The 11,764-nt window shown below is 37.0% G+C and overlaps 1 non-coding gene across 1 annotated transcript; it reads right to left on the reverse strand.

The window, feature by feature from the left end:
• Positions 1-7,514: 7,514 nt before the first annotated feature.
• LOC141615447 (small nucleolar RNA R71) lies at positions 7,515-7,621 on the reverse strand. Its single transcript, XR_012529869.1, has one exon. It is a non-coding gene; the product is annotated as a small nucleolar RNA R71 (small nucleolar RNA).
• Positions 7,622-11,764: the final 4,143 nt, after the last annotated feature.

The following is an 11,764-nucleotide window of genomic DNA, read 5'->3' on the forward strand; positions in this document are numbered from 1 at the left end:
CTCTCTCTCTCTCTCTCTATATATATATATATATATATATATATATATATATATATATATATATATATATATAGGATCAAATGAGTTAGGTCACTTTTGGTGAGTTACCCCTCTGGATCTGGACCATTCATCTAACATAAGATATGTGGCTGAGATTTAATTTTACATCTCATATATAAACCAAATTTTGACAGTTTTACTTCTTTTTCCCCCATTTTCTCGGCAGTTTCCATACTTACTCTCTCTCTCTCTCTCTCTCTCTCTCTCTCTCTCTCTCTCTCTCTCTCTCTCTCACTCACTCATATTTTGCCTCTCAAAATTTCACTGCGTTCTCCATCTTCGTTCTCCATTTTCGTTCGTTGTTCTTCATTTTCGTCAGTTATTGTGCTCAATTTGTTCGTCCTTCTACTTCATTATCGTCGTTTTCTTTCATAAATCGTTGTTCTCACTTTGTTCGTGCTTCTCAACAGGTAATCAATGAGCTGAACTAATTTTTTCCGTTGATTTTACATATGTCCTCTTCTTGTTTTCTACTTGATTTTCTTGTGTTTTCTGTGTTTATTCTTCATTTTGTTTAGTATATAGTTTAATTTGTTGTGTTTTTGTTGTTAAATTACATTTTTTCATTGTCTTCGCATAATTTAGGGTTTCGTAATTCATTTTTTCATTTTTGTATCTTTTTGTTGAGGTTTTTCTTTTTGTGGTGAATTCGTGTACATTCTAATGAACATAATGTGTGTGTGTTTGGAATTATTTTTGTTATTGTAATATATTGATGTTGTTATTGTAATGTATTTGTGGTAGTTATTGTAATGTAGAAAATCAGTTATTGTAATGAGTATTATTTTAGTTATTGATCTTTGGTTAGTGTTTTAAAGTCAGCTTTTAGTCAAGTCCAATTATTTTAATATGAAAAGTTTGTTATTGTAATATATTGATGTTGATATTGTAATATAGTGATGTTTATTATTGTAATGTATTGGGGTAGTTATTGTAATATAGTAATTTAGTTATTCTATACGTAGTATTATTTAGTTATCATTTTAGTCAAGTCCAGTTATTGTATTACTTTATCCTGATTATTGTATTATTAAAACTGAGTTATTGTATTAGTTGTTGTCATATTTTTTGTGTTTATTCTGATAATTTTATATTCTGTTGCTCAGTGATAAAAACAAATGGGTCCTAAACGTAATAGGGAGCCTGAAGTTGGTAATAAAGCTGATTTGAAACGCTCAAAAGTAAATTTTCCAAAAAAGAATCTCAGTAAGGTTCCTGGAACTCTAAGATTGAACATGTGAGTATATGTGTCCTGCCCCCTGTTATGAGTTTCTGTTTATTTCTCCTTTGTTTTGATGTGTCACTCTTTTTATATTTTGCTTGATTTTCCATTTCAGTGCTGCAAACATTAAAGTGAGCTGTCGTCCTAATGGTTTGGTTAATCTGGTAAAACAACTTGGTCCAAATCAGCGAAAGGCTGTCATTGAGATCGGATTTGGTGGTTTGCTTGATTTTAAAGTGAACAGTTTGCCATTGGGTGTTATACCATTGTTTATAAAATACTTTAATGCAACTGCTCATATTTTTCAAGCAAGAGATGTCAAATTTTTTCTGTCAAAAGATGATGTGTATGATGTTTTTGGATTGCCAAACGGTGGTGATAAGGTTGAGGTTGTTTACACTGGACTAGAGCTGATCAAGTGCGGGCCGACCCGTTCGGCCCAGCCCGTTCGGCCCGCTAAAATAGCGGGCTTGGACAAGAAAAATCAAAAATTAAAAGGGTAACGGACAAGAAAATTCGGCCCGCTAGAATAAATGGATGGGCTTGGACTAAACAAAATTGCTCATGGGCGGCCCGCTAGGCCCGCTATTATTAGTAACCTCATAAAAGTCCTCAAACCCTCAGTCTCAGACGTTCTATGCTCATTTTATTTGCAATTTGTACACTCTAAATCAATTAGGTAGCGCAAATGAATACTTATGCCTTACGTATAAGTGGGAGATTGTCGGTATTTACACTTGTCGTATAAAGATTCTCCGAGATTGGACATGCTAACGGGATTGTCGTATAAAGATAGTACTTTTCAAGTATTTACACGGGAGTGTATGTAACCCCTAACCGTGCCGCACAAATACCGAGTCAAAAATGAACTTTTGATGTTTGTAGTAGAACATTGCCAAATTTGTGTTTTTTCCAAAATTAGTAAACTTATCTTTTAAAAATTAGTATACTTTTTTAAGGGTAGACTTTTAAAGATAATTGTTAAGATTTAGCGGATGTGGCTATAACAAACTCGTGTTTTAATAAAAACACTAATTTTTGTATTTTATTTTAGTCAGGCCCACGGGCCGGCCCGCTCTCTTGAAGTGGGCGGGTACGGACAGTGGAAAATGGCCCGCTTAGCGGGCTCGGGCTATTAAATACGGCCCACCGGACACTTTTTTAGCAGTTAGGCCCGGCCCATGTCCGGCCCAAGCCCGCTTTTGATCAGCTCTACACTGGACATAGTTTATTGTCTTCACAAGAAACGTTGAAAGCTGAGTTCCGGAAGAAGTTTAATGTAGAAGGGACAAATTATGTTACTATTCCTGCTGTTTATAATGCAATTACTGCTATGGGGGATGATGAGGGAGATGAATTTCGGAAGCTGTTTGTGCTTTATGCTATGTCCATTGTCCTTGCTCCCCCTTCAAATTTTGGAATTGACTTTTCAATTCTTAAAGCGGTGCAAGATGTTTCACGTATCCACCATTTGGATTGGTGTGGGTATGTGTTTGATAAATTAGTCGAAGGTGTTGAGCGGTGTAGAACTGGGTCGTCTACTTTGCGTGGTTGCATACTTGTTGTTATGGTGGCATACTTCCATCGTATGCGTTTTAAGGAATATGCAATGTCTTCTGAGACCCCTCTTATCAAGCACTGGGATGAGAAGTCTTTTATTAGTAGGGGTACTTTAGAGCTCAATTCTGGTTCGTTAGGGAATGGGGAATATATCAATGGTGTCTATCCTGTCTGCAAACGCTTAAGAGAAGCAAAAGCTGCTGAGGTATGTGCAGTCGTTGTTGATAAACCTGAACCTGGGAAAAAGTATTTGGAACTGCCTGACTGTTTTGATACTGATGATGTTATTTGAGCAAAGGCTGCTGATGTAAGTTCCAATCATTCTTCCCATCATTTTTGTAGTTATTATAAAGGTGTAGTGCAGTTATTTTAAAGCTTTGTAGCAGTTATTTTTTTCAATTATTGTAAAGACTTAGTATAATTATTGTAAAGACTTAGTATAATTATTCTTTCATTCTTTTTGTTTTTCTTAGGTTTCCCAAACACATTTTTTGATGATGAAGAGGGATGTTGAGATATTTCTCCATTTGTACACGCAACGGAAGGAAGCGATGGGAAAGGAGTGTGGTTCTTCAACAGTTGAAGATTCTTTGACAGCCACTTCAGTTTCTTTGACTCCTGCTTTCATTAGTGACGACGATTCTTTGTTCACTAAATATTTCAATTTTATTTGTGAAAAAGCTGAGGAAATGAAACAGGCGGGAAGTAAACTACCGTTGTATGAAAGTTTTTGCAAGGAGCATGAAAAGGGGAAAGATGAAAAGAATGGGGGTTTAGTGTTTGATCCAGAAAAATATAAGGTGGTTTATTCTCGGGAAAAAGGTAAAAATAAGATCCCTGATGTACCGGTTAAAAAACCGAATGAGGAGGTGCCAACTAATGACGGCATTGATAATATTGATGTTGAGAATGAAGCTTTGCACTTGAGTAATGTGGATGACGTTGTTAACAAAGTTGTCAACGAGGCTTTTGTTGGGGCTAGAATGCAAGATAGTTCTGTTATAAATACTTACCTGCTGCATTCAGACGTTATGCCTGAGCATACGTTTTTTGGGAACTGTGGTATAGGGTGTGATTTAGATTGTGAATCACCCGATCCTGATGCAGTTGTAGTGTCTGCTTTTTTTTGTGCGAGTACAAGGAGCTTTTTGCTCCTATTTTAATGCGGAGGAAGATTGTACTTGATTACTGTTTTCTGCACGATCATGACCTACGGATTGGGTAAGCATTATATGTTTTTCGTTTCCTCTCTTTTTTTTTTGCTATTATATCCATTTTTTAAAAGCTTTATTGTTGTTTGTGTTTTTGTTTTTACTATATAATTTGTTTCAATGTGGCAGGGAGGATTTGGTTGTGTTTTCATTTCACAATATGTTAACTCGAGATGACATTATTTCATTGTCTGCTAAGACTATGATCACACCGAACGTGATTGACTGCTGTTCATTTTTACTTAATGACATGCTGGTCAAGGCTGGGAAAGGGTTATCCCCAACAAGAAGTTTTTTTGTACAAGTCATTCGGTATGTGCAATTTGATATATATTTTCAGTATCGATAAATTTACAATGGTTATGACAGTTATTCTATTGTAGTTTCTTGATTATTGTAAAGCATTTTAGTGTTATTTTATTGAGCTAAACAAGTTTTCCTATTCTTCAGATTTTATTATTTTATTTTTATTATTTCAATATATTAGTGTGGTTATTGTATTATAATGAAGCTGTTATTGTGTTTTTATTTTTGTGATTTATTATTTTAAATTTTATAGTGGTTATTGTATTGTATAATGATAGTTATTGTAACGCAGAATAATTGTTATTGTATTCAGTTAACCAAGTTTTTTCAATTGTGATACTTCATTTTATCTTATAGTGTGGTAATATTTTTCATAGGCTTCTTTGTTTAACCTTATCAAAGCTGCTGATGATAAGAAAGATTTATACAGAAAGGAAATTTGTAATGCTTGGGACACTGTCATTGAGAACAACCAAGGTTCTCTTGACATTGGTGCCGATTTGGTAATTTTTACAATCCTTTGTCTTCTTTATTTCTTCTGTTGATTATTTTATCGTTGAGAATAGCAAAGGTTTATGTACGCCTGTTTTATCATGCCAGGTTTTTATCCCTGTTCATTTTGGACATCATTTTTTCCGTGTTGTTGTTAATTTTGTGGGGAAGACTGTGGACTATCTTGACAATCGTGTATATGATGATTTTGAAGATAGTATCTGGGTGTTGGCTACCAACTCTATTGTATGTACCTTTGATGTGATCAATATTTGAGCATATTTAGTCCCCGAATTAGCCTCGTTCCTATGCTTTTTAGTGCATATTTGGGTCATTTACTATCTTTAGTCCTTTGTTTTGCATATTCTTTGAAGTTTTGTTTCCATGGTACGAGAGGAGTGCAAACCTTGCATTTTCATGGCAAAATAGAGCTAAATTGATCTAATCTAATGACCAAGCATCAAAGAGAACACAAGACTAGAAGGCCTTTGTACATAATGTAGTAGATGGGCAATAATGAAGAAGATCCTTGCATCTCCGACAAAATTCCGTAGGATTGTTGGAAGAAGAAAAGAAGAAAAGAAGAAATGACACGCTGGACTAGGATCCGAGCGTCTCACCTATCGGGACGCTCGTCCAGAAGCTCCACAATCTGAGCGTCCAAGCTGCCAGGCCGCTCGTCCAACGCCTACACAATCCGCTCGTCCCGACCTTTTGGACGCTCGGATTGTCCTCCAGTGCAACACGTCCTCTTCTTTCTCCATTCGAGATGCGCATATTTTTGAAAGACTAGCTAAAGGAGACCCGCATCTTTTCTTGAGAGGAGCGATTCCTCAAGGACTTAATCGTCATTTAAGCCCTTAGTAACCCTAATTTGTGCACCTAATCCCCACTATAAATACCCCATTAGTCTAATTAGATTATCATGTTCTTCTTATCAATCTTTAGTGTAGTTTATATTATAATCTCCCTTTAATCTTGTAATCAACTTCTAATCAAGTCTTAATACAAATCTCATTTCCTTAATTTCTCTATTGTTCATCTTTTATTTTGGGTAATTGAAGATTATTTGGGTTTATTGGGAGATTGACAACCTTCCATCAATCATCAAGTACTTCTATTATTCTTTGCATTATTATTTTGGAATCATCATTAGGTATAATTCTCTTAATCCCTTTTTAATTATTGTTAATCATCTTCATTTATTCATCATGTTTTGCTTTGTTAATATGATTGACAACCTTGATAACATGTTAAACTTGATAATGAGTGAGTAGTTTCCTTAACTAGGGTTAATGGGGAATTAGGGGAAACCAACATGGGGATTGATTCATGCTTAATCTAATATGCTTTCATAATTAATTTGCTTGCTTGTTGTGATTTCAACTTATGCACATGTTATGTTTGATGAAATGCGAGCCTATGAATCCTTGCATTTTTTACCCATCACCTATCTTTTCAATGAGACTTGTAAGACATAAACCAACTCGAGTCTCATTAGACCATGCATATTGTTGGATAGGGAGGATTAAGTCGACTTGTAGGTGTTGTACAATCTAATCGATTCGGCTCTGGGACTCGATCCCATCACAACAATAATTGCTTGCATCTAGTTGAAAACATGTTCGTATGATCAAATCCCATGAATCCCCTATGAACCCATGACACCCTAGTGCTTTTAATCAATTGTTTACATCTCATTTTAATCATCTTGCTTGTTTACTTTTATTGTTATTTAGTTTAGTGATCTTCTTATCTCAACCCAAATTGTGACACTCCTAGACACCACTACTTGCAATCGAAAATCCTACATAAATACCCGTCCCTTGGGATCCGACCTTTACTTGCCTCTTAACTAATAGTAGAGTTGTTTGTGAAGATATAAATATTGTTTTGGTCTAGGTGCTCCTAACGACAAGTAACCGAAATCTAAGTTCAAAGCGAACGACCGACCAAAAAAATGGCGCCATTGCCGGGGACGGTGTTAACTTGATTTGATTTTCTTTGATTGTTATTAGTTCTGTCTTTCTTTGCCTTGGGGAACTAAAACTCCTAAAGGTTTGTTCTAATTGTTTTCGAGTTGTTTGATATTTTGCATGTCTAGAAGATCACAAGGTAACTTGTTACCCATTGATCACAAAATTGAAAGGACTTTGACAACCAATAGAAGACTTGCTAGAAACACTTTGAGAGGTATTGGTGAGGTTGTAGATATCCACTCAAATACTCTTGAGTTCATCAACCCTTTTGCAAGAGAAGGTGAGGATAACCCAACACAAAATCAACCCACAATGCCTAAGTTTTCATCACATTCCGCACCAACCGAGGAGAACCTACCCAATGGAACTCCCACACCACAACACTTAACCGGAAATTTCATTGCAAAATCCGCATTTATCTAATTAGTCGAAAGAAGCCAATTTGGGGGGATGCCTAGTGAAGACCCTCATTCTCACATGGAGACTTTTTGTGACTATTGTGATGCGATTTCACAAACCGGAGTGACTCAAGACCAAATTCGATGGGTCTTATTTCCTTTTTCTCTAATTGGTACCGCGAAACAATGGTTGAAGAGCCTTGATAAGGCTACTCTTGGAATTGACTCTTGGAAGAAGTTGGCTCTAGCTTTCTACAAAAAATTCTACCCTCCGGAAAAGACTAACATGCTAAGAGCTCAAATTATGGGTTTTAAGCAAAGGGATGAAGAATCTTTGTATGAAGCTTGGGAGCGATTCAAAGGAACTTGTCGCTCATGTCCTCATCATGGACTTAGCGAGTGGTTCTTGGTACAATAATTTTGGAATGGTCTTTATGAAGACTCAATAAACATTCTCAACATGGGATCAAATGGTATGTTCACCGAAGTTGACGATAATCAAACTTGGAACAAGATTGAGGAAATGGCGGTCCATAATTCACAATATAGTAGACCTCGTATGGCTACTAAAGGAGGAAAGCATGAAGTGGACTCTATTACTCAATTGGATGCTCAACTTAGTGCTCATATTGATACCATCAACTTGAAGTTTGAGAAGGCTATGGCTAAGTTTGAAGAAGTCTCAAAATCACCAAAGCAACATGTTAATGCCATGGTGGCATCTTCATCAATCCCAAGTGGGATTTGTGAGAATTGTGGAACTTTGGGACATAACCAAAGTGAATGTAGGGGAACAAGTGAGCAAGTGAATGCTTTTCAAGCATACAAAAGTGGTACCCCTTATTCCAACTATTACAATGAAAACACCAAATTCCACCCAAATCTCTCATATAAAAGCCAAAATGTTCAAAACCCTCAACCAACATACACCCCACCTCTCATGAGAAACCAAAATCAAAGACCCTTTTACAACCAAAACCAAGGTTATCAAAATCAAACTCCATACAATCAACAAAATGACCAAGGTTTTGATGTTCAAAAAGCGGTCCTCCAAATGCAAAAGAATCAACAAGAATTTTTCACTCAAATGCAAAAAGATAGCCAAGAAAAAGACATCACCATCAACAACATCCTAGCCCACACAAAAATGTTGGAAACTCAAATGACCCAGCTAGCATCTTCAAGCTCTCAAAGACAAAAGGGGCAATTACCACCTCAAAGTAATCCCCCAAGACATGAATCGGTTAGTGTCATCCACTTGAGGAGTGGTACAAGATATGAAGGACCAAAGAAGCAAGTTGAGGATGAAGTTGTGGAAGCTAGTGACAAGGAAAGACTTGTGCAAACTCTAAGGAAGAAGAACCCACAAATCAAGAAGTTTCAAAGAAAAGTGAAGAAAAGGCCAAAGAGAAGGAGCCCGTTGTGATTAGACTTCCATTCCCGAGTCGTCAAGCTAAGCCTAAGTTTGATGACCAACTTGGAAAATTTATGGAGATTGTGAAGAATTTAGAAGTCTCGATTCCTTTCACAGAATTGATCACTCACGTTCCGGCCTATTCAAAGTACATGAAGGACATCCTTACGAAGAAGAAATCAATCCGGAAGCTTGAGACTATTGCCTTCACTAAGGTGAGTAGTGCCATCCTTCAAGGGAGTTCACTTCCAAAACTCAAGGATCCGGGAAGTTTCTCCATTCCGTGCACTATTGGTGACACTACAATCAACAAAGCTTTATGTGACCTTGGGGCAAGTGTTAGTGTCATGCCATATTCGGTTAGCAAGAGGCTAGGAATGGGAGAACTCAAATGTACCAACATCACGCTTCAAATGGCAGATAGATCAACTAAGACACCTTTAGGGGTATGGAAAGATGTTCTCGTGAGAATTGGAAAATTCTTCATCCCGGTGGATTTCGTTATTGTTGACATGGAAGAAGACTCCAACATTCCTATTATCTTAGGAAGACCTTTCTTGCACACCGCGGGAGCGGTGATCGATGTGAAGCATGGAGAGCTTACCCTTGAAGTGGGAGATGAAACCATTACTTTCAATCTTGACAAGACCATGAGAGCTCCTCGATTGCATGCGCCATGTTTTATGGTTGATCACTATAGCCGAAAGGATGATAGGAAGAAGTTGGAATTTCAATGGAAAAAGAAAGCGGATGATGCTCCATCAAAAGAACATGGAAATAGCAACAATGAGAGCTTGAAAAGCTCACCCATGACAAGTGAAGAAGATGGCCCCATTGGCTAAGACAAGAAAGAAGGAGAGTTGTCTCTATCAACTTAAGAAATTTTTAGTGATCATGTGGACGAAGTTTGCGGTCTTTGGGATGATGAGTTTGAAGGGATATTCAATCCCTATATTGGTAATGCTATGAACCAAGACCATCATGGAGAACAACAAGTGCAAAGATCTATTGAGGACCTTTATCATGATAATGAGCAACCTTTCGATTACTTCTTCAAGGTGTTGAGTAACATCAACGACACCTTGAACATGCCCCCTTGACATCTCACATTGGAATGAGAGTTTGGTGGAGTCCTTCCTAAACCACCATTTGTAAATATTCTAACTCCCTAACTTGCATTTCAATTATTACATTGCATTTTTGTCATTTTTGGATTTATATTTTTGTGCCTTGATCAAGATATTCATCATTTTGAGAGAAGTGAGGGAGGGACTTATGATTTTATTGATGTGTAGTGCTTTACCTTAGTGTGGGGATAGCAATTGCCTAGGCTATTCATGCCTTTGTAGTGCCCCTACAATGAAGAACATGAGAATTGAAGAATGAAAATGACACAGGTTACGAAGTACCCACGGATGAACCTGAATCCGTGTGGTCAAGGAAGAATCCGAGCGGCCAAATGGACAATCCGCTCGTCCTGAAGAAACCCGAGCGTCCAAGTTACCAGACGCTCGTCTGGTAGAGCTGCAGAAATCAAAAATCTGGTCTGACTGTGAATCCGAGCGTCTCAGCTGAGAAACCGCTCGTCTCATTCTGGACGGTCATCCTTCAAGAAAGACGCTCGTCTTTTTGCTGCAAAATTTTGGGATTTTTCACTGTAAAAGAATCTGAGTGTCCACCAAGAAAGACGCTCGTCTCACCACGAAAAATCCGCTCGTATTTCCAGGAATCCGCTCGTCCTGTGGCGTCTTTTCCTGAGCCAAATTTTGAAGAATCCGAGCGTCCCGACACCTGGTCCGCTCGTCTTCCCCTGCAGTTTCAAATGTAACGGGTCTTTTTAAAACCCTCTTCTCCCATTCATTCTCATTTCTTCAACATACAAACGCTACCCAAAACCCAAAACCCCCAAAACCCCCAAAACCCTCATCCTCTCCATCAACAAAAACAAATTTCCTCAACCAAACTCAACCAAATCAAATCCAAACTTCCTCACAACAAAAATTAATCACTCTTTTTGCAACAACAAGTGATTCAAACACCAAAATCTTCAAACCTTTGAGTCGATTTTCAAGATACAAAGCAACATTCTTTCATCCTAAATCGATTTGGGTATCACTAAAAATTGAAGATTTCAATCTTTCATTGGTGTAATCAAGCAAAGGAGAATGGCAAGAACTAAAGGAGGCAACAAGGCACCCCAAAAGAAGACACTTTCCAAAAGGCAACTAGCTCTTCAAGCAAAACAATTGTCAAAGGCTTTGGTAATCCACAATGCAAGGTTGGAGGTTCAACAACAAGATCCCCCTATGGAAGCTACAACATCAACAACTCCAGTCATTGAACAATTATCCAATTATCCAGAGGTAATTTTCACTTCCGACTCCCATAGGGAGAAATTCATTCACTTTGCTAAGAAAACCATCATGCCTACTAAGTTATTTGTGAAGATGCATTGTCAAAGTTGGGTGTTCTTGTAACGCCCCGTAATTTCGGACCGTTAATATATTTCGAAAATAATTTATTAATCAAATAAAATTTGATATTTAAAGTAATTAAAGTAAAAATAATTCAAAAAAATATAATTTTATTATATTTTGAAGAAAAGTATTTATTTTGATAGTTTCGAAATGTTTAAAAATAGTTTAAACCGTGTAAAACTTTTTATTTCGAAATAACGGCGTATCGGGGGGAAAATGACAATTCTTTTGAACGTTGGGTAAACGAATTTGGAAATGGGTAGTATAAATATTCAATTTTCTTGTAATCTCGTGTTTAAAAACTTTGGTCTTGACGGAATTTGCGTTTGACTTACGGATTTAATTATTATCAAAACGGGTCAAACCCGACTCGTAAAAATCCCGACTAAAAATCCCGCTCTTCTCCTTTCCTCTTCCCTTTCCCGTGGACCAGCCACCTTCTTTTCTTTTTTTTTTTTTTTTTTTTTTTCTGATTTTCATTCTATCTTTCATCATCTTCAACCTTATCATACACAAAACACCATTTCAACAAAACATTCAAGCTATTTTGGCCATAAATTCTTCGTTTCTTATCGGATTTTTGCATAATTTACCTTTCCGGAATCCCCTCGCCGAGATCTACAACTTAGTATGTTCTAATTTCAA

This window comes from Silene latifolia, chromosome 11 (genome assembly GCF_048544455.1).
Source record: "Silene latifolia isolate original U9 population chromosome 11, ASM4854445v1, whole genome shotgun sequence".
Taxonomy (NCBI): domain Eukaryota; kingdom Viridiplantae; phylum Streptophyta; class Magnoliopsida; order Caryophyllales; family Caryophyllaceae; genus Silene; species Silene latifolia.